Here is a 24208-nt window from a genome sequence, read left to right on the forward strand (position 1 = left end):
CTCTGAATGTCCTGATGGCTGGTACTAATATACATAATTTTCAGTACGATTGGGTAATACTTGTTTGCTATGAACTGAGTTGTCTCCAGCAATAACAAATGAATTGACCAATGATCTCTCACCAGCTTTAGTAACTAGTGATAGTGTCAGGTACTCACCGATCCTCAGGCGGTGCGATGCGTTCCAGTGACTTCACGACGCACACGTTTACATCATAAACACATGCAAGAGGTGTTTTCTCGACTACGTTCACATAGTCTAGTAGTCAAAGCGGAAAAATGTGAATTTGAAAAGGCTCAAATTGAATTTTAGTGGTTTGTCATTTCCACTAATGGCATTGTTATGGATGCTAAGAAGGTATCGGCTATCCGTGACTGGCCAATTCCTAATGATCGCAAGGCAGTTTCTAAGATTCATTGGGTTTTCTAATTTCTACCGTAAGTTTATACGTAACTTTTCTGGTATCATTAAACCACTTACTGATCTCACTAAACAAAAACTCAAGTTTCAATGGTCCATTTCAGCTCAAACAGCCTGCTCTCACTCATCCGGAACCATCTCTGCCCTTTATCCTGGAGGTTGATGCTTCTGAAGTTGCCGTTGGAGCTGTCCTTTCTCAATGTTCTGTTCCTCAAGGATTATTACATCCAGTGGCATTCTTTTCCAGAAAATTATCTGGGTCGGAGGAACAGAACTATGACGTTGCTGACAGAGAGCTTTTATCTATCAAATGGGCTCTAGAGGAATGGAGGCATCTTCTGGAAGGGGCTGCACATCCAATTCTAGTTCTTACTGACAATAAGAATTTGGAGTATCTTCGCTCTGCCAAAAGACTCAGGCCCAGGCAGGCTCGATGGGCACTTTTTTTTCACGTTTTCAGCTCCATATTATCGGCCTGGTTCTAAGAATGTCAAGGCTGATGCTTTATCTCGGATGTTTTCCCCGGATTCTTCTAGGTCTTTTGGGGCTAATCCTGTTCTTCACCCAAATTCTTTTTACTTCTGAAGCCCTCTTTTCTTCAAAAGGTGAAAGAGCTTTGTACTCCGGATTCTATACCTGGAACCCCTATGTTAAGATCTCAAGAGGGCCTTTATAATTTCAGGGATAGACTTTTTGTCCCGTCAAACCTTAGGTTGGAGGCTTTGGGATATGTTCATGATGTTCCCCTTGCAGGACACTCTGGCTTTCGAAAGACTCTTGACTTGGCTCCTCGTCACTTCTGGTGGCCCACCTTGGGTAGTGATTGTGCGAGGTTCGTTCGTTCCTGTGAGATTTGTGCTAGGTGCAAAGGAACTACTTCTAAGCCTGTGTGTCTCCTTCATCCATTACCAGTGCCGGATCGCCCTTGGGGCTCCATTTCAATGGATTTTATTACGGATCTTCCGTGTTCTGAAGGTTTTTCCACTATATATTTTGTGGTGGATAGCTTACTAAGGTGGCCCATTGTATTCCTCTTTGTGGCATTCCTTCAGCCTCTAGTTTGGCTAAGACTTTTGTTCAGGAGATTGTTCGCCTTCACGGTCTTCCGGAAAACATTGTCTCGGATAGAGGAGTACAATTCACTTCAAGGTTTTGGCGAGTGCTATGTGAGGGGTTACAGATTGATTTATCCTTTTCTTCAGGTTATCATCCTCAAACTAATGGACAGACGGAAAGGACGAATCAAACGTTGGAGCAATATTTGAGGTGTTTTTTTGTCCTTTGTACAAGACAATTGGGCCTCACTTCTTCCAATGGCAGAATTTGCTTACAATAACTCTGTTCATTCTTCCACCAAACAGACTCCCTTTTATGCCAATCTTGGGTTTCATCCAACAATGATTCCAGGGATACCCCAGATGGTGCCTGTCCCTGCAGCTCATGAAAGACTTGAGTTTTTAACATCACGACTATTCGCGAGAATTTACCCAAGGCTCAATTGAACTTCAAATACTTTGCCGACAAGAAGAGAGCTCCTGATCCAGAATTTAAAGTAGGAGACAAGGTCTGGCTTTCAACCGTTAATTTAAGATTTAATTAGTCATACGAAAAAATTGGCTCAACGTTTTATTGGACCCTTTAAGATGGTACAATTCTGTTGCGTATAAGCTTCTGCTTCCAAAGTCCTTACGAGTTCATCCAGTTTTTCATGCGGCACTTCTGAAACCAGTGGTCCCGAATCAGTTTGTGGGTCGGAGGTCTCTGGTTCCCGATCCTATCATTGTCTCTGATCATGAGGAATATGAGGTGAGATCAATTCTGGATTCCAGAGTGAGGAACAAGAAGATTCAATATCTTCTCAAGTGGAAAGGTTATGGCTCTGAAGAAAATTCTTGGGAACCTGCTGTTAATGTTCATGCTACCAAACTCGTAAAGAGTTATCATCAGAAGTACCCAAACAAGCCTTCTCAAGTTCACGTCCAAAGGGCCGTTCCTAAGGGGGGGCAATGCCAGGTACTCACCGATCCTCAGGCGGCGCAATGTGTTCCAGTGAACAATGCACACGTCGTGATGCCGACGCAGGGGATTCGCTGGGCGCAGCGTATGGACGCAGGCAACTTTATTTCTTTCAGTGCAGAGGTGACTCCAGTGCTCGGACATTGTTTTTCCTAGCTATACTGAGTAAGTGATTCTCTGTTATATCTGAACTTTGGTTTTTGACCCTGCTACTGATTACTTGACTACACTCCTGTTTAACCCTTTGGTACTCTGCTTAATATTGACTACCTGTTGCCGAACTCTGCTTGCTTTTGGCTTACGCTTCCCTGCCTTGACCACTGTTACTTGTTTGAACTTTTGATTACCGCTGCCGACCAGTTTTGCCTTCCCTGGCTACATAATTACATAGTTACATAGTTAAATTGGGTTGAAAAAAGACAAAGTCCATCAAGTTCAACCCTCCAAATGAAAACCCAGCATCCATACCACACACCCTCCCTACTTTTAATTAAATTCTATATACCCATACCTATACTAACTGTAGAGCTTAGTATCACAATAGCCTTTCACATTATGTCTGTCCAAAAATCATCCAAGCCATTCTTAAAGGCATTAACTGAATCAGCCATCACAACATTACCAGGGACCTATGCCTCAGCTATTTCTTTGGGAACCTGCATCCTGTGAACAACTACTATCAAACTAAACGCCACCTGATCCACCAGTGTTGCGGAGTGAAGCGGCTAATTGCATCACCTGTGCAAACCGTCATATCTGCTGATTATTCTTCAACATCTGCCTGCAGCTGACGCTAAGGTGACTGCCGTGCCAGTATCCTGTGACGTCCTCCTTGCCCTCAATTACTTGCACAGCTAACGCCTAACGCCACGTCTTCCTGTATTTACAGCCACAAGACCCGCTCCACCACAGGCCGGCGCATCCTGCTAGTAATCACAGGCTCCCATACTACGCCTTCACTAGTCTTCCTTGTATCCAGTCGAGGGTGCGCTGGTGGGGGAGCTGTAGGGGTTGTCTTCCTCAGCATCCGTGGTTCCTTTCCGGTTGAGTAAGTCTGACAGTTAGATATTAATTCGCGTAACCATTACATACAATACGAACAAGACGAATTATATAAATGTATAGCTATTTACATCCTTGCAATTTATTTGTTTCATCGAAATCCAAATAGTTCAATAAATCCAACTTATATTTGGGGTTCTGAAAAATTATTATTTTGGAGGTGCCAAAAGTTAGGCACCCCACAGTGACTGCATTCATTACCTGATACCCTGACCAGTGCTCCTATCAGCAAAAAAACTGCAGCAGCCCAGTTGCCTCTGCAACTTTGGGCGACTCGGAAATCCAATGCAATCCGGCGGCGGTTCGTTTCTTGCTGACGGAAGGCAGAACGGGGGGAAATCTCCCCATCTGCCGCCACCCTTAAATCATGTGGAATATGTAAAAAAACAATACATACTTGTGTATACACTTGTGTTAAAACTACCTGAAGGCACTTTTATAGTGGTAATTTACATACCATAGAAGCAGCACGCAAAGGCACCTCTGTATTCAATCAGCATTCAGCATGTTTATTACCCACAATGCAGCATTATTTCCCACAATCCCAGTTCCATTGAGGTTGCTCGGGGAGGTGCACCTGATGTGATTATGTCTAATGCACCAGACTGTATGCATTTGTGCTTGTACTTTGATACATTTGTCATGAGAGCGACGTGTGCCTGATTCTTTTTGATGCATCTGCTCTGCACCTATTTAGACAGGAGGCTGTTGTCTAACACCTGGTACGAAATGTGGTGGTTGCTCCAGGGTTCTCCACCATGAATAAGTGCAGGAGGAAGGCAGTAGCACCTATAAAGTGCAACTATACATGAGTCCAAGGTGCACTTATTGACACAAGTACCTTTAGTGAATGGGAAGCTGAATGTGAGGTTCACAACTGCAGTGTGGTAACTAAATGACTCCTTATATGAGCATGGAAACAAAATGGCAGGGCAATTAAAAAAACATTTGTGGTCAGGCCCCCCATTAAAAAAAAAATTTGTTCAGGGCCCCCCATTAAAAAATTTTGGGGCTAGGACCCACGGTAAAAAAAAAAATTGGTGGCCAGACCCCCCCCCCCCACAATAAGAATTTGGCCAGGGCCCCCCTTAAATGTCCATGTAAAAAAAAAACTTGCCCCCAAGAAGTTTAAAAAAAAAATTGGTGGCCCAGGGCCCATGTACACTTCATTAGCGTAGCCCATCTGCTGTAAGTGAGCTGCCAACTACAGAAGGGAGATGGGGAGCACAGGTGGCTGCATCTTATTGGTCACAGAATTTCAAGTCCTGGTAAAGCTGCATGGTGATTGGATGAGCTGGAGTTGTTCAAACCTCAGCTATCCAATCCCTGAGCAGCTGAACCGGGACATAAACTATGTGACCAATAAGGGAAAGTAATGGACAGAAGATCCCTCCCCCTGCCTTCCTGAAGTTGTCAGCTCTCAGAAAGCAGAGGGGCCGGCTAATTAAGTAAGTGCATCGTGGCCCGGTCCCCCTTACCCTCGGGCCCCCTACAACTCTCCCCCCTGTACCCCTCTGATGGCAGCACTGCTCCAGATAAACACTGTGTGGAAGCTGAAGAGTGTGGATGTGCAGGTAAGAGACCTACAATACTTTCATATTTGTGATGATCTAAAATACATGTAAGGACATCATGGCCTTTAACACCACTTAGGTATTGTACTAAAAGAAATGTGGTGTTCCCCACACTGCAACTTCTCCAAAAGGACTGTTTAAAAAGATGGTTTAGTTAGGAGTTGAATGCAGGGGGAGTAAAAACAGACTTCGTAGTGGGTCATGTGACCAGTGATGTCATAATGCTCACTCCAGATACAAACTCTCTTGTAGCATCTGATTTGAGCTGCGTCAGTTTGAGTGCGTTAGCTGAAGAGTGTGGATGTGCAGGTAAGAGACCTACAATATTTTCATATTTGTGATGATCTAAAATACATGTTAGGACATCATGGCTTAGTTAGGAGTTGGATGCAGGGGGAGTAAAAACAGACTTCGTAGTGGGTCATGTGACCAATGATGTCCTAATGCTCACTCCAGATACAAACTCTCTTGTAGCATCTGATTTGAGTTGTGTTAGTGTGAGTGAGGAAGCTGAATTGTGTGGCTGTGCAGGTAAGAGACCTACAACTGAACTGAATAGAAATATTAAAATGTAAAAAGGGTCACTTTTATATGCCACTGTTCCATGGTATATATAGGGAAGACCATTATGATCATTGAGAAGAGATTTTATATACATACATTTCATATCAATTGGGTCAATTAATAAATAGTGATGGGCGAATTTATTCACCGGGCGCAAATTGTTGGTGAATTCCCGCGATTCGCCACCGGCGAATAAATTTGCTAAGCCGCCGTGAAAATTCGCCGGCGTCAAAAAAAAACATGGACGTCAGCATCAAAAACGAGAAGCCAGCACCTTTTAGTGAATTTTTCACCATTTTGCGGGAAATTCGTGAATTTTTCAACTAAGCGAAACGCCCCAAATTCGCCCATCACTAGAAATAAAAGACACTGTTTGTCCAGGGGCAATAACCCATAGTAACCAATAAGCAGATAGAATTTACTAGTCGCCAATTCAAATACAAGCATCCTATTGGTTGCCATGAGTTACTGCTCCTAGGCAATCTTAGTGCCTTATACTATATATGGGGATACAACCGTATTGGATAGATGATCACCTTACCTTTGAGTTAACGTTTAGTACGACGTAGAGCGTGATGTTCGGAGACAATTTGGTGTTCATTTTTTTCATTTTTCATTTCTTTAGCTCTTTACTCAGCAGCTCTCCATTTTGCAAATTCAGCAATCTGGTTGCTAGGGTTCAAACTACCCTAGCAACTATACACTGATTTGAATAAAAGACTGGAATATTAGTAGAATAGGGCCTGAATAGAAAGATTAGTAATAAAAAGTAGCAGGTCAGCGACCCTATTTCAAAGCAAGAAAGATTCAGAAGAAAAAGGCAAAAAAATTATAAATAAATAATGAAGACTATCAGAGTTGTGCCACTTTTTTTATGAGCAAATAGACATCATTCACCGGTTCCACTGCATCAGTAGTGTTATTGGTGTTTTTGTTTTGTCAAGAAATTGTCAAAAAAGCCAATATTTGTACACAAAGTGAAAAATAGAAAACTAACCAGTGTATGGTTCACCTTTAAAAATAATTATTACAAAAAATGAGATGTTAAAACCACACTTTGGCAAAATACGTAAGCTCACGTGCCACGCCAAGGCCCCTCATTGTACGTGAGTCCTACACTACATTTGTGAGCATTCTAAGCCTGTAGTGCATTTAAAATGAAGTCCCCCAGCAACCAATGTGACTGAGTAGTAAGACCATTGCACCACTTACCCTTAGCTCAGGAGTTCTAGTTAGAAAACAGGGAGTTTTTAAGCCCCAGCAAACAAACCTAAACCTGTGAATAATTACCTTCCTACACAATCTATTAGCATTTTAATTTGAAGTGCATTTAAAATTAAGTCCCCCAGTAGAAAATGCAATTGAGTAATCAATCACCATGGGGCTATAGTGAAAAAGCAAGGAGCTTTTTAGCCCCAGCCAATTAACATACATCTATAAATAATTCCTGTTTTAAAGGCTGAATGACAGCTATAGGCAATATTTGGCTACGATTTGTACACAAAACACAGAAAAAAATTTCCAGTGCTCGGTCTAACCCTTGCTGTGGCATTGACTAGCTGCTAAAAACACCCTCAGTCTAACCCACATTCTGGAGTTGACCAGCTGCTATGAATGCATAAAAAGCAAATATTTGTACACAAAGAAAAAGAGAAAAATTGCCAGTGCACTCTTTTTTATGTTGCATAGCCTTATTGCATGTACATACTAGTGATGTGCGGGTCGAGAATTTCTCGACCCTAACCCACCCGCTCCCTTCTCCCATCCGACCCGGCCCGCTGCTCCCCTTTATTTATAGACCCGCGCCCGCCCGCGGGCAGGAGGAAGTCTATAAATTCCGGTGCCGGAAGCCAGCAGTACTAGGTCGCGGGCTGGTAGAGCAGGAACAGCTCGACCCGCAACCACACGTGACTGGCACATTTTCTCCGAGGGTCGACCCGACCCGCGGGTCTTCTCTCTTAAGAAGTAGTAGGTAAAAAGTGCTAGCCGACTCAGACGCCAAGCTGGGCATACCTTTTAACATGACTTTTCTCTCCCTAAGAAGTAGTAGGTAAAGAGCGCCAGCCGGCTCAGCCGCCGAGCTGAGCATAACTTTTAACGTGACTTTTCTCCCCCTAAGTAGTAGTAGCTAAAAAGCGTTAGCCATCTCAGACAACGAGCTGAGCATACCTTTAAACGTGATTTTCTCTCCCCTAAGAAGTAGTAGGTAAAAAAAAGCCGGCTTAAGATGCTGAGACTGAGCGAGCTGAGCCATACCTTTTTAACATAGACATTTCTCCCTAAGAAAGTAGTAGGTAAAAAAGCACTTAGCCGACTTAGACGTTGAGATGAGAATACATTTTTAATATGACTTTTCTCCCCTAAGAAGTAGTAGGTAAAAAGCATTAGCCGGCCTCAAGGAGCTAAAGAGTACCTTTTAACATGACTTTTCTCCCTCTAAGAAGTAGTAGGTAAAAAGTGGTAGCCGACTTAGACGTCGAGCTGAGCATACCTTTTAACATGACATTTCTCCCCCTAAGAAGTAGTAGGTAAAAAAAAGCACTAGCCGACTTAGACGTTGAGATGAGCATACATTTTAATATGACTTTTCTCCCCCTAAGAAGTAGTAGGTAAAAAGCATTAGCCGGCTCAGGAGCTAAGCATACCTTTTAACATGACTTTTCTCCCTCTAAGAAGTAGTAGGTAAAAAGTGGTAGCCGACTTAGACGTCGAGCTGAGCATACCTTTTTAACGTGACTTTTCTCCTCCTAAGAAGTAGTAGGTAAAAAGCTTTAGCACTCTCAGACGTCGAGCTGAGCATACCTTTTAACGTGACTTTTCTCCCCCTAAGAAGTAGTAGGTAAAAAAAAAGCACTAGCCGACTTAGACGTCGAGCTGAGCATACCTTTTATCAATTCTTTGTTTATTGAATTTTCGGGGTAGGGGTACAGAAAGAAGAGAGGGGAAGGGTAGGGTAGGGATCTGCAAAATCCACATAAGATCAAGAACATTTATGAGCAAGTTTACAACAAGTTATTACTCACATTTTATCGAGTCTCAATCCACAGAAGAACAATCTGCACAATCACTTTTAGTATTAACAGAGTACAATAATAATTAAATAGGTCACCATTTCAAGCTGGTCATTATCTATGATCAAAACCAAAGATCTTTCAAGGAGAGGGGACTTTAGTATTTTCAAGAAAATTTAACCAAGGAGACCATATCTTCCAATAAGTGGTACTTTTATTGTGTATAATATATGTGATCTCTTCCATTTGCCTCACATCTTCCACCGCGGCCAACCAATCATTAAGAGTTGGAGGTTCAGGAGATTTCCATTTTTTCGGGATTAACGACTTTGCAGCATGGAGGAGATGAGAGGCAAGTGGGTCAGTAATTGGTTTACTCTTGTCAAATTTTATATTTAACAGAATTGTTTCTGGACATTCCATTTTAAATTTTGAGCCAGTGACATTATTAAGTATTGCTAGTACGTTCTCCCAATATTTTTGCATCAGTGGGCATGACAACCAAATATGTACATGTGTGCCTTCCGCAGAGTTACATCTCCAGCAATTCCCAGAAAGATTTGGATACCATTTTTTAAGTTTGCTGGGTGTGCGATGCCATCTCATGATCAGTTTGTATACTGATTCTCTTGTTTTGGACGCTTTTGCAGATTTGTTTATTGTTCTGAGAATACCTCTCCATAAATCATCAGAAATATCTATTTTAAGTTCTTTCTCCCATTCTAAGCGTTGCGATCTCGGATATGTAGCTGACGTATCCAATAATAATTTATATAGTCCAGAGAGAGGTTTATCTAGTTCTTTATGTGAGGATAAGAGGAGTTCCCAACTCGTTTCAGGCCTGTCCCAATTATATTGTGCGATTGATTGGATAAATTTATGCAATTGGCTGTAACCCCAATTGTCTCTGGGATGTTGTCCCCACTTTTTCTGGATCTCAGCCAGTGATATTACTTTTCTGTTTTTAATTAAATCACTCATTTTCGTCAACCTTGGGCCCCATTTTCCCCATCTAGTGAACGCACCTTTTTCCATGCTTGGTTGGAACTCAGGGTTATAAAGTAGAGGCTGTAATATATAAGGTAAGTCTGACAAACCAAATTGTTTCTTATTTTTATGCCATACCAATAAGGTTGCTCCTATCAAGGGATGTTGAAGAAGTTCTTTAGATAGACTGTCCTTTTCCCTCCACAAATTATTTACCAGGGGAAAGCCTACCATCACCTGTTCAATGGCACACCAGTCTTTTTTCTTTGTCTCTGAGTTCCAGTCCAAGATCCGAGTTAGGTGAGTTGCAATATAATAAAGGTAGGGGTCAGGCATACCCAGACCACCCTTATCTTTAGGTGCAATCAATAAGCTGTGTTGAGCATACCTTTTAACGTGACTTTTCTCCCCCTAAGAAGTAGTAGGTAAAAAAAAGCACTAGCCGACTTAGACGTCGAGCTGAGCATACCTTTTAACGTGACTTTTCTCCCCCTAAGAAGTAGTAGGTAAAAAAAAGCACTAGCCGACTTAGACGTTGAGCTGAGCATACATTTTAATATGACTTTTCTGCCCCTAAGAAGTAGTAGGTAAAAAAAAGCACTAGCCAACTTAGACGTCGAGCTGAGCATACCTTTTAACGTGACTTTTCTCCCCCTAAGAAGTAGTTGGTAAAAAAAAGCACTAGCCGACTTAGACGTCGAGCTGAGCATACATTTTAATATGACTTTTCTCCCCCTAAGAAGTAGTAGGTAAAAAAAAGCACTAGCCGACATAGACGTCGTGCTGAGCATACATTTTAATATGACTTTTCTCCCCCTAAGAAGTAGTAGGTAAAAAGCATTAGCAGGCTCAGGAGCTGAGCATACCTTTTAACATGACTTTTCTCCCTCTAAGAAGTAGTAGGTAAAAAGTGGTAGCCGGCTAAGATGCCGAGCTGAGCATTCCTTTTAAAGTGACTTTTCTCCCCCTAAGAAGTAGTAGGTAAAAAAAAGCATTAACCGACTTAGACGTCGAGCTGAGCATACCTTTTAACGTGACTTTTCTCCCCCTAAGAAGTAGTAGGTAAAAAAAAGCACTAGCCGACTTAGACGTTGAGCTGAGCATACATTTTAATATGACTTTTCTGCCCCTAAGAAGTAGTAGGTAAAAAAAAACACTCGCCGACTTAGACGTCGAGCTGAGCATACCTTTTAACGTGACTTTTCTCCCCCTAAGAAGTAGTAGGTAAAAAAAAAGCACTAGCCGACTTAGACGTTGAGCTGAGCATACATTTTAATATGACTTTTCTCCCCCTTAGAAGTAGTAGGTAAAAAGTGGTAGCCGGCTTAGATGCCGAGCTGAGCATACCTTATAACGTGACTTTTCTCTCCCTAAGAAGTAGTAGGTAAAAAATAAAGCACTACCCGACTTAGACGTCGTACTGAGCATACATTTTAATATGACTTTTCTCCCCCTAAGAAGTAGCAGGTAAAAAGTGGTAGCCGGCTTAGATTCCGAGCTGAGCATTCCTTTTAACTTGACTTTTCTCCCCCTAATAAGTAGTAGGTAAAAAAAAGCACTAGCCGACTTAGACGTTGAGCTGAGCATACATTTTAATATGACTTTTCTCCCCCTAAAAAGTAGTAGGTAAAAAGTGGTAGCCGGCTTAGATGCCGAGCTGAGCATTCCTTTTAACGTGACTTTTCTCCCCCTAAGAAGTAGTAGGTGAAAAAAAGCACTACCCGACTTAGATGTCGTGCTGAGCATACATTTTAATATGACTTTTTCCCCCTAAGAAGTAGTAGGTAAAAAGTGGTAGCCGGCTTAGATGCCGAGCTGAGCATTCCTTTTAACGTGACTTTTCTCCCCCTAAGAAGTAGTAGGTAAAAAAAGCACTAGCCGACTTAGACGTCGGCATACATTTTAATATGACTTTTCTCAACCTAAGAAGTAGTAGGTAAAAAGCATTAGCCGGCTCAGGAGCTGAGCATACCTTTTAACATGACTTTTCTCCCTCTAAGAAGTAGAAGGTAAAAAGTGGTAGCCGGCCAAGATGCCGAGCTGAGCATACCTTTTCACGTGACTTTTCTCCCCCTAAGAAGTAGTAGGTAAAAAAAAAAGCACTAGCCGACTTAGACGTTGAGCTGAGCATACATTTTAATATGACTTTTCTCCCCTAAGAAGTAGTAGGTAAAAGTGGTAGCCGGCTTAGATGCCGAGCTGAGCATACCTTTTAACATGACTTTTCTCCCCCTAAGAAGTAGTAGGTAAAAAAAAGCACTAGCCGACTTAGACGCCGAGCTAAACAGAACTTTTAACGTGACTTTCCCCCCCCAAGTAGTAGTAGGTAAAAAGCATTAGCCATCTCAGACGACGAGCTGAGCATACCTTTAAACGTGACTTTTCTCTCCCTAAGAAGTAGTAGGTAAAAAGTGGTAGCCGGCTCAGATGCCGAGCTGAGCATAACTTTTAACGTGACTTTTCTCCCCCTAAGAAGTAGTAGGTGAAAAAAAGCACTACCCGACTTTGACGTCGTGCTGAGCATACATTTTAATATGACTTTTCTCCCCCTAAGAAGTAGTAGGTAAAAAGGGGTAGCCGGCTTAGATGCCGAGCTGAGCATTCCTTTTAACGTGACTTTTCTCCCCCTAAGAAGTAGTAGGTAAGAAAAAGCACTACCCGACTTAGACGTCGTGCTGAGCATACATTTTAATATGACTTTTCTCCCCCTAAGAAGTAGTAGGTAAAAAAAAGCACTACCCGACTTAGACGTTGAGCTGAGCATATATTTTAATATGACTTTTCTCCCCCTAAGAAGTAGTAGGTAAAAAGCATTAGCCGGCTCAGGAGCTAAGCATACCTTTTAACATGACTTTTCTCCCTCTAAGAAGTAGTAGGTAAAAAGTGGTAGCCGACTTAGACGTCGAGCTGAGCATACCTTTTTAACGTGACTTTTCTCCTCCTAAGAAGTAGTAGGTAAAAAAAAGCACTAGCCGACTTAGACGTCGAGCTGAGCATACCTTTTAACGTGACTTTTCTCCCCCTAAGAAGTAGTAGGTAAAAAAAAGCACTAGCGGACTTAGACGTAGAGCTGAGCATACCTTTTAACGTGACTTTTCTCCCCCTAAGAAGTAGTAGGTAAAAAGTGGTAGCTGGCTTAGATGCCGAGCTGAGCATACCTTTTAACGTGACTTTTCTCCCCCTAAGAAGTAGTAGGTAAAAAAAATGCACTAGCCGACTTAGACGTCGTGCTGAGCATACATTTTAGTATGACTTTTCTCAACCTAAGAAGTAGTAGGTAAAAAGCATTAGCGGCTCAGGAGCAGAGCATACCTTTTAACATGACTTTTCTCCCTCTAAGAAGTAGTAGGTAAAAAGTGGTAGCCGGCTTAGATGCCGAGCTGAGCATACCTTTTAACGTGACTTTTCTCCCCCTAAGAAGTAGTAGGTAAAAAAAAGCACTAGCCGACTTAGACGTTCAGCTGAGCATACATTTTAATATGACTTTTCTCCCCCTTAAAAGTAGTAGGTAAAAAGTGGTAGCCGGCTTAGATGCCGAGCTGAGCATACCTTTATAACATGACTTTTCTCTCCCTAAGAAGTAGTAGGTAAAAAAAAAGCACTAGCCGACTTAGACGTCGTGCTGAGCATACATTTTAATATGACTTTTCTCCCCCTAAGAAGTAGTAGGTAAAAAGTGGTAGCCGGCTTAGATGCCGAGCTGAGCATACCTTTTAACATGACTTTTCTCTCCCTAAGAAGTAGTAGGTAAAAAGCGCTAGCCGGCTCAGACGCCAAGCTGAGCATACCTTTTAACGTAACTTTTCTCAAACTAAGAAGTAGTAGGTAAAAAGCATTAGCCAGCTCAGGAGCTGAGCATACCTTTTAATGTGACTTTTCTCTCACTAAGAAGTAGTAGATAAAAAGCATTAGCCGGCTCAGGAGCTGAGCATACCTTTTGAAGTGACTTTTCTCCCCCTAAGAAGTAATAGGTATAAAGCTTTAGCCGGCTCAGGAGCTGAGCATACCTTTTAACGTGACTTTTCTCCCCCTAAGAAGTAGTAGGTAAAAAGCGCTAGCCGACCTCAGACGCTAAGCTGAGCATACCTTTAACGTGACTTTTCTCCCCCTAAGTAGTAGTAGGTAAAAAGCGTTGGCCATCTCAGATGACGAGCTGAGCATACCTTTAAACGTGACTTTTCTCCCCCTTAGAAGTAGTAGGTAAAAAGTGGTAGCCAGCTCAGATGCCGAGCTGAGCATACCTTTTAACATGACTTATCTCTCCCTAAGAAGCAGTAGGTAAAGATCGCTAGCCGGCTCACCTGCCGAGCTGAGCATAACTTTTAACGTGACTTTTCTCCCCCTAAGTGGTAGTAGGTAAAAAGCGTTAGCCGACTCAGACGCCAAGCTGAGCATACCTTTTTAACGTGACTTTTCTCCTCCTAAGAAGTAGTAGGTAAAAAAAAGCACTAGCCGATTTAGACGTCGAGCTGAGCATACCTTTTAACGTGACTTTTCTCCCCCTAAGAAGTAGTAGGTAAAAAAAAGCACTAGCCGACTTAGACGTTGAGCTGAGCATACATTTTAATATGACTTTTCTGCCCCTAAGAAGTAGTAGGTAAAAAAAGCACTAGCCAACTTAGACGTCCGAGCTGAGCATACCTTTTAACGTGACTTTTCTCCCCCTAAGAAGTAGTAGGTAAAAAAAAGCACTAGCCGACTTAGACATCGAGCTGAGCATACATTTTAATATGACTTTTCTGCCCCTAAGAAGTAGTAGGTAAAAAAAAGCACTAGACAACTTAGACGTCGAGCTGAGCATACCTTTTAACGAGACTTTTCTCCCCCTAAGAAGTAGTAGGTAAAAAAAAGCACTAGCCGACTTTGACGTCGTGCTGAGCATACATTTTAATATGACTTTTCTCCCCTACGAAGTAGTAGGTAAAAAGTGGTAGCCGGCTTAGATGCCGAGCTGAGCATACCTTTTAACATGACTTTTCTCCCCCTAAGAAGTGGTAGGTAAAAAAAAGCACTAGCCGACTTAGACGCCGAGCTAAACAGAACTTTTAACGTGACTTTCCCCCCCAAGTAGTAGTAGGTAAAAAAGCATTAGCCATCTCAGACGACGAGCTGAGCATACCTTTAACGTGACTTTTCTCTCCCCTAAGAAGTAGTAGGTAAAAAAGTGGTAGCCGGCTCAGACTGCGAGCTGAGCATAACTTTTAACGTGAATTTTCTCCCCCTAAGAAGTAGTAGGTAAAAAGCTTTAGCACTCTCAGACGTCGAGCTGAGCATACCATTTAACGTGACTTTTCTCCCCCTAAGAAGTAGTAGGTAAAAAAAAAGCACTAGCCGACTTAGACGTCGTGCTGAGCATACATTTTAATATGACTTTTCTCCACCTAAGAAGTAGTAGGTAAAAAGCATTAGCCGGCTCAGGAGCTGAGCATACCTTTTAACATGACTTTTCTCCCTCTAAGAAGTAGTAGGTAAAAAGTGGTAGCCGGCTTAGATGCCGAGCTGAGCATACCTTTTAACGTGACTTTTCTCCCCCTAAGAAGTAGTAGGTAAAAAAAAGCACTAGCCGACTTAGACGTTGAGCTGAGCATACATTTTAATATGACTTTTCTCCCCCTAAGAAGTAGTAGGTAAAAAGTGGTAGCCGGCTTAGATACTGAGCTGAGCATTCCTTTTAACGTGACTTTTCTCCCCCTAAGAAGTAGTAGGTAAAAAGTGGTAGCTGGCTTAGATGCAGAGCTGAGCATACCTTTTAACGTGACTTTTCTCCCCCTAAGTAGTAGTAGGTAAAAAGTGGTAGCCGGCTCAGATGCCGAGCTGAGCATAACTTTTAACATGACTTTTCTCCCCCTAAGAAGTAGTAGGTAAAAAGCTTTAGCACTCTCAGACGTCGAGCTGAGCATACCATTTAACGTGACTTTTCTCCCCCTAAGAAGTAGTAGGTAAAAAAAAGCACTAGCCGACTTAGACGTTGAGCTGAGCATACATTTTAATATGACTTTTCTCAACCTAAGAAGTAGTTTGTAAAAAGCATTAGCTGGCTCAGGAGCTGAGCATACCTTTTAACATGACTTTTCTCCCTCTAAGAAGTAGTAGGTAAAAAGTGGTAACCGGCTAAGATGCCGAGATGAGCATACCTTTTAACGTGACTTTTCTCCTCCTATGAAATAGTAGGTAAAAAAAAGCACTAGCCGACTTAGACGTCGAGCTGAGCATTCCTTTTAACGTGACTTTTCTCCCCCTAAGAAGTAGTAGGTAAAAAAAAAGCACTAGCCGACTTAGACGTTGAGCTGAGCATACATTTTAATATGACTTTTCTCCCCCTTAGAAGTAGTAGGTAAAAAGTGGTAGCCGGCTTAGATGCCGAGCTGAGCATACCTTATAACGTGACTTTTCTCCCCCTAAGAAGTAGTAGGTAAAAAAAAGCACTAGCCGGCTTAGATGCCGAGCTGAGCATACCTTTTAACATGACTTTTCTCTCCCTAAGAAGTAGTAGGTAAAAAGCATTAGCCAGCTCAGGAGCTGAGCATACCTTTTAATGTGACTTTTCTCTCACTAAGAAGTAGTAGATAAAAAGCATTAGCCGGCTCAGGAGCTGAGCATACCTTTTGCAGTGACTTTTCTCCCCCTAAGAAGTAATAGGTAAAAAGCTTTAGCCGGCTCAGGAGCTGAGCATACCTTTTAACGTGACTTTTCTCCCCCTAAGGAGTAGTAGGTAAAAAGCGCTAGCCGACTCAGACGCTAAGCTGAGCATACCTTTTAACGTGACTTTTCTCCCCCTAAGTAGTAGTAGGTAAAAAGCGTTGGCCATCTCAGATGACGAGCTGAGCATACCTTTAAACGTGACTTTTCTCCCCCTTAGAAGTAGTAGGTAAAAAGTGGTAGCCAGCTCAGATGCCGAGCTGAGCATACCTTTTAACATGACTTTTCTCTCCCTAAGAAGCAGTAGGTAAAGAGCGCTAGCCGGCTCACCTGCCGAGCTGAGCATAACTTTTCACGTGACTTTTCTCCCCCTAAGTAGTAGTAGGTAAAAAGCGTTAGCCGACTCAGACGCCAAGCTGAGCATACCTTTTAACATGACTTTTCTCCCCCTAAGAAGTAGTAGGTAAAAATTGTTAAACCGCTCAGACTCCGAGCTGAGTATACCTTTTAACGCGATTTTTCTCCCCCTAAGAAGTAGTAGGTAAAACGCGTTAGCTGGCTCAGACGTCAAGCTGAGCATACCTTTTAACGTGACTTTTCTCCCACTAAGATGTAGTAGGTAAAAAGAGCTTGCCCGCTTAGACGCAGAGCTGAGCATACATTTTAACGTGACTTTTCTCCCACTAAGAAGTAGTAGGTAAAAAGCGATAGCCGGCTCAAATGCCAAGCTGAGCATACCTTTAAACGTGACTTTTCTCTCCCTAAGAAGTAGTAGGTAAAAAGCGCTAGCAGGCTCAGACGCCGAGCTGAGCATACCTTTTAACGTGACTTTTTCCCCCCTATAAATTAGTATGTAAAAAGCGCTAGCAGGCTCACCCGCCGAGCTGAGTATACCTTTTAACGTGACTTTTCTCCCCCTAAGAAGTAGTAGGTAAAAAGCACTAGCCATCTCAGATGACGAGCTGAGCATACCTTTTAACGTGACTTTTCTCCCCCTAAGAAGTAGTAGGTAATAAAAAGCACTAGCCGACTTAGACACCGAGCTGAGCATACATTTTAATATGACTTTTCTCCCCCTAAGAAGTAGTAGGTAAAAAGCATTAGCTGGCTCAGGAGCTGAGCATACCTTTTAACATGACTTTTCTCCCTCTAAGAAGTAGTAGGTAAAAAGTGGGAGCCGGCTAAGATGCCGAGCTGAGCATTCCTTTTAAAGTGACTTTTCTCCTCCTAAGAAGTAGTAGGTAAAAAGCGATAGCCGGCTCAAATGCCAAGCTGAGCATACCTTTAAACGTGACTTTTCTCTCCCTAAGAAGTAGTAGGTAAAAAGCACTAGCCATCTCAGATGATGAGCTGAGCATACCTTTTAACGTGACTTTTCTCCCCCTAAGAAGTAGTAGGTAATAAAAAGCACTAGCCGACTTAGACACCGAGCTGAGCATACATTTTAATATGACTTTTCTCCCCCTAAGAAGTAGTAGGTAAAAAAAAGCACTACCCGACTTAGACGTCGTGCTGAGCATACATTTTAATATGACTTTTCTCCCCCTAAGAAGTAGTAGGTAAAAGTGGTAGCCGTCTTAGATGCCAAGCTGAGCATTCCTTTTAACGTGACTTTTCTCCCCCTAAGAAGTAGTAGGTAAAAAAAAGCACTACCCGACTTAGACGTCGTGCTGAGCATACATTTTAATATGACTTTTCTCCCCCTAAGAAGTAGCAGGTAAAAAGTGGTAGCCGTCTTAGATGCCAAGCTGAGCATTCCTTTTAACGTGACTTTTCTCCCCCTAAGAAGTAGTAGGTAAAAAAAAAGCACTAGCCGACTTAGACGTTGAGCTGAGCATACATTTTAATATGACTTTTCTCCCCCTAAGAAGTAGTAGGTAAAAAAAAGCACTAGCCGACTTAGACGTCGAGCTGAGCATACCTTTTAACGTGACTTTTCTCCCCCTAAGAAGTAGTAGGTAAAAAAAAGCACTAGCCGACTTAGACGCCGAGCTGAGCAGAACTTTTAACGTGAATTTTCTCCCCCTAAGTAGTAGTAGGTAAAAAGAATTAGCCATCTCAGACGACGAGCTGAGCATACCTTTAAACGTGACTTTTCTCTCCCTAAGAAGTAGTAGGTAAAAAAAAAGCACTAGCCGACTTAGACGTCGTGCTGAGCATACATTTTAATATGACTTTTCTCCCCCTAAGAAGTAGTAGGTAAAAGTGGTAGCCGTCTTAGATGCCAAGCTGAGCATTCCTTTTAACGTGACTTTTCTCCCCCTAAGAAGTAGTAGGTAAAAAAAAAGCACTAGCCGACTTAGACGTTGAGCTGAGCATACATTTTAATATGACTTTTCTCCCCCTAAGAAGTAGTAGGTAAAAAAAAGCACTACCCGACTTAGACGTCGTGCTGAGCATACATTTTAATATGACTTTTCTCCCCCTAAGAAGTAGCAGGTAAAAAGTGGTAGCCGTCTTAGATGCCAAGCTGAGCATTCCTTTTAACGTGACTTTTCTCCCCCTAAGAAGTAGTAGGTAAAAAAAAAGCACTAGCCGACTTAGACGTTGAGCTGAGCATACATTTTAATATGACTTTTCTCCCCCTAAGAAGTAGTAGGTAAAAAAAAAGCACTAGCCGACTTAGACGTCGAGCTGAGCATACCTTTTAACGTGACTTTTCTCCCCCTAAGAAGTAGTAGGTAAAAAAAAGCACTAGCCGACTTAGACGCCGAGCTGAGCAGAACTTTTAACGTGAATTTTCTCCCCCTAAGTAGTAGTAGGTAAAAAGAATTAGCCATCTCAGACGACGAGCTGAGCATACCTTTAAACGTGACTTTTCTCTCCCTAAGAAGTAGTAGGTAAAAAAAAAGCACTAGCCGACTTAGACGTCGTGCTGAGCATACATTTTAATATGACTTTTCTCAACCTAAGAAGTAGTAGGTAAAAAGCATTAGCCGGCTCAGGAGCTGAGCATACCTTTTAACATGACTTTTCTCCCTCTAAGAAGTAGTAGGTAAAAAGTGGTAGCCGGCTTAGCTGCCGAGCTGAGCATATCTTTTAACATGACTTTTCTCCCCCTAAGAATTAGTAGGTAAAAAAAAGCACTAGCCGACTTAGACGTTGAGCTGAGCATACATTTTAATATGACTTTTCTCCCCCTAAGAAGTAGTAGGTAAAAAGCATTAGCAGGCTCAGGAGCTAAGCATACCTTTTAACATGACTTTTCTCCCTCTAAGAAGTAGTAGGTAAAAAGTGGTAGCCAACTTAGACGTCGAGCTGAGCATACCTTTTTAACGTGACTTTTCTCCTCCTAAGAAGTAGTAGGTAAAAAAAAGCACTAGCCGACTTAGACGTCGAGCTGAGCATACCTTTTAACGTGACTTTTCTCCCCCTAAGAAGTAGTAGGTAAAAAAAAGCACTAGCCAACTTAGACGTCGAGCTGAGCATACCTTTTAACGTGACTTTTCTCCCCCTAAGAAGTAGTAGGTAAAAAGCTTTAGCACTCTCAGACGTCGAGCTGAGCATACCATTTAACGTGACTTTTCTCCCCCTAAGAAGTAGTAGGTAAAAAAAAAGCACTAGCCGACTTAGACGTCGTGCTGAGCATACATTTTAATATGACTTTTCTCCACCTAAGAAGTAGTAGGTAAAAAGCATTAGCCGGCTCAGGAGCTGAGCATACCTTTTAACATGACTTTTCTCCCTCTAAGAAGTAGTAGGTAAAAAGTGGTAGCCGGCTTAGATGCCGAGCTGAGCATACCTTTTAACGTGACTTTTCTCCCCCTAAGAAGTAGTAGGTAAAAAAAAGCACTAGCCGACTTAGACGTTGAGCTGAGAATACATTTTAATATGACTTTTCTCCCCCTAAGAAGTAGTAGGTAAAAAGTGGTAGCCGGCTTAGATACTGAGCTGAGCATTCCTTTTAACGTGACTTTTCTCCCCCTAAGAAGTAGTAGGTAAAAAGTGGTAGCTGGCTTAGATGCAGAGCTGAGCATACCTTTTAACGTGACTTTTCTCCCCCTAAGTAGTAGTAGGTAAAAAGTGGTAGCCGGCTCAGATGCCGAGCTGAGCATAACTTTTAACATGACTTTTCTCCCCCTAAGAAGTAGTAGGTAAAAAGCTTTAGCACTCTCAGACGTCGAGCTGAGCATACCATTTAACGTGACTTTTCTCCCCCTAAGAAGTAGTAGGTAAAAAAAAAGCACTAGCCGACTTAGACGTTGAGCTGAGCATACATTTTAATATGACTTTTCTCAACCTAAGAAGTAGTTTGTAAAAAGCATTAGCTGGCTCAGGAGCTGAGCATACCTTTTAACATGACTTTTCTCCCTCTAAGAAGTAGTAGGTAAAAAGTGGTAACCGGCTAAGATGCCGAGATGAGCATACCTTTTAACGTGACTTTTCTCCTCCTATGAAATAGTAGGTAAAAAAAAGCACTAGCCGACTTAGACGTCGAGCTGAGCATTCCTTTTAACGTGACTTTTCTCCCCCTAAGAAGTAGTAGGTAAAAAAAAAGCACTAGCCGACTTAGACGTTGAGCTGAGCATACATTTTAATATGACTTTTCTCCCCCTTAGAAGTAGTAGGTAAAAAGTGGTAGCCGGCTTAGATGCCGAGCTGAGCATACCTTATAACGTGACTTTTCTCCCCCTAAGAAGTAGTAGGTAAAAAAAAGCACTAGCCGGCTTAGATGCCGAGCTGAGCATACCTTTTAACATGACTTTTCTCTCCCTAAGAAGTAGTAGGTAAAAAGCATTAGCCAGCTCAGGAGCTGAGCATACCTTTTAATGTGACTTTTCTCTCACTAAGAAGTAGTAGATAAAAAGCATTAGCCGGCTCAGGAGCTGAGCATACCTTTTGCAGTGACTTTTCTCCCCCTAAGAAGTAATAGGTAAAAAGCTTTAGCCGGCTCAGGAGCTGAGCATACCTTTTAACGTGACTTTTCTCCCCCTAAGGAGTAGTAGGTAAAAAGCGCTAGCCGACTCAGACGCTAAGCTGAGCATACCTTTTAACGTGACTTTTCTCCCCCTAAGTAGTAGTAGGTAAAAAGCGTTGGCCATCTCAGATGACGAGCTGAGCATACCTTTAAACGTGACTTTTCTCCCCCTTAGAAGTAGTAGGTAAAAAGTGGTAGCCAGCTCAGATGCCGAGCTGAGCATACCTTTTAACATGACTTTTCTCTCCCTAAGAAGCAGTAGGTAAAGAGCGCTAGCCGGCTCACCTGCCGAGCTGAGCATAACTTTTCACGTGACTTTTCTCCCCCTAAGTAGTAGTAGGTAAAAAGCGTTAGCCGACTCAGACGCCAAGCTGAGCATACCTTTTAACATGACTTTTCTCCCCCTAAGAAGTAGTAGGTAAAAATTGTTAAACCGCTCAGACTCCGAGCTGAGTATACCTTTTAACGCGATTTTTCTCCCCCTAAGAAGTAGTAGGTAAAACGCGTTAGCTGGCTCAGACGTCAAGCTGAGCATACCTTTTAACGTGACTTTTCTCCCACTAAGATGTAGTAGGTAAAAAGAGCTTGCCCGCTTAGACGCAGAGCTGAGCATACATTTTAACGTGACTTTTCTCCCACTAAGAAGTAGTAGGTAAAAAGCGATAGCCGGCTCAAATGCCAAGCTGAGCATACCTTTAAACGTGACTTTTCTCTCCCTAAGAAGTAGTAGGTAAAAAGCGCTAGCAGGCTCAGACGCCGAGCTGAGCATACCTTTTAACGTGACTTTTTCCCCCCTATAAATTAGTATGTAAAAAGCGCTAGCAGGCTCACCCGCCGAGCTGAGTATACCTTTTAACGTGACTTTTCTCCCCCTAAGAAGTAGTAGGTAAAAAGCACTAGCCATCTCAGATGACGAGCTGAGCATACCTTTTAACGTGACTTTTCTCCCCCTAAGAAGTAGTAGGTAATAAAAAGCACTAGCCGACTTAGACACCGAGCTGAGCATACATTTTAATATGACTTTTCTCCCCCTAAGAAGTAGTAGGTAAAAAGCATTAGCTGGCTCAGGAGCTGAGCATACCTTTTAACATGACTTTTCTCCCTCTAAGAAGTAGTAGGTAAAAAGTGGGAGCCGGCTAAGATGCCGAGCTGAGCATTCCTTTTAAAGTGACTTTTCTCCTCCTAAGAAGTAGTAGGTAAAAAGCGATAGCCGGCTCAAATGCCAAGCTGAGCATACCTTTAAACGTGACTTTTCTCTCCCTAAGAAGTAGTAGGTAAAAAGCACTAGCCATCTCAGATGATGAGCTGAGCATAGCTTTTAACGTGACTTTTCTCCCCCTAAGAAGTAGTAGGTAATAAAAAGCACTAGCCGACTTAGACACCGAGCTGAGCATACATTTTAATATTACTTTTCTCCCCCTAAGAAGTAGTAGGTAAAAAAAAGCACTAGCCGACTTAGACGTCGAGCTGAGCATACATTTTAATATGACTTTTCTCCCTCTAAGAAGTAGTAGGTAAAAAGTGGTAGCCGGCTAAGATGCCGAGCTGAGCATTCCTTTTAAAGTGACTTTTCTCCTCCTAAGAAGTAGTAGGTAAAAAAAAGCACTAGCCGACTTAGAGGTCGAGCTGAGCATACCTTTTAACGTGACTTTTCTCCCCCTAAGAAGTAGTATTTAAAAAAAAGCACTAGCCGACTTAGACGTCGAGCTGAGCATACCTTTTAACGTGACTTTTCTCCCCCTAAGAAGTAGTAGGTAAAAAAAAGCACTAGCCGACTTAGACGTTGAGCTGAGCATACATTTTAATATGACTTTTCTGCCCCTAAGAAGTAGTAGGTAAAAAAAAGCACTAGCCAACTTAGACGTCGAGTTGAGCATACATTTTTTTTTTTTATTTTTTTTTCAAAAGTAATTTTTATTGGTTTTAAGAAAAGTGAAAAGAAAAATTACAAGGTACATGTATAAACATTGGATACAAGGTACAAATGTTTATAAAAGCTTAAGGAATTGCAAAGTTCCACACAATCACAGAATCAATTGTAACATACTAAATGCTATACAAAGCATCAGCTATCTAAACAATGTCAACAGGGTTATTACGTATCCTATTCAACCAATATTTCCAATGGCCATACACTTTTGCATAGTTTCCCAAATTTTTCTGATACATTATTTCCATCCATGCTTGAGTATCAACTCTGTTGATAACCTCCTGGATCTGTGGATCTTGCACACCTTTCCAGTTCTTGGCTATTGTATATCTTGCGGCTGTTAAAATGTGAGAAACAACCACGTTACTACCATACGGTAGAGATTCCATATTTAAATTAAGCAGCGCCAGATCTGGACTGAGTTCAACCATTTGTGGAAATATTGACCGAATAAGATCCGATACTTTGATCCAGAAGCCTTCTATTTTTGTACACGTCCACCACATATGCATGGTATCAGCGGTTTGGCCACACTTCCTCCAGCACAGGCTAGAGTTTACATCATCAATTTTTGCCAGTTGTGTTGGGGTTAGATACCATCTCAACAAAATTTTCCTACTAATTTCAATATGATTAATACACTTGGTAGCTCTACCTGGCCACTTCAATGCAGCTTTCCATTGTTCAGGTGAATATTCCCTATTTAAATCTTTTTCCCATTTCAAAAAAGAGCTTCCTTTGGTATTAGTTTGTGTCGTAGTCAGTAATTTGTAACATAAAGATATTCCTCGAAATTTCCCACTTTCCGCATTTAAATAAACCTGAAAGGTACTCATTGCCTGCTCAGTTTTTGTTAAGAATGGGTAAATGATATGTCTCAGTTGCAGGTATAGGAAGAAATTATGTTTATTGACCATAAATGTATCTCTAATTTGTTGGAAAGGCCATAGACCGCTGTCATCTGAAATATCACCAATTGTCAAGATGCCTTTAGCTTTCCACTCTAGTAATTCAAGCGACGGCACAAGTGCAAATACGGAGTCAATAGTTATATTTCTAAAATTATGTTTCCACCAGTGATTTTGTT

The sequence above is a fragment of the Xenopus laevis genome, chromosome 5S (genome assembly GCF_017654675.1).
Source record: "Xenopus laevis strain J_2021 chromosome 5S, Xenopus_laevis_v10.1, whole genome shotgun sequence".
In the NCBI taxonomy this organism is placed as follows: domain Eukaryota; kingdom Metazoa; phylum Chordata; class Amphibia; order Anura; family Pipidae; genus Xenopus; species Xenopus laevis.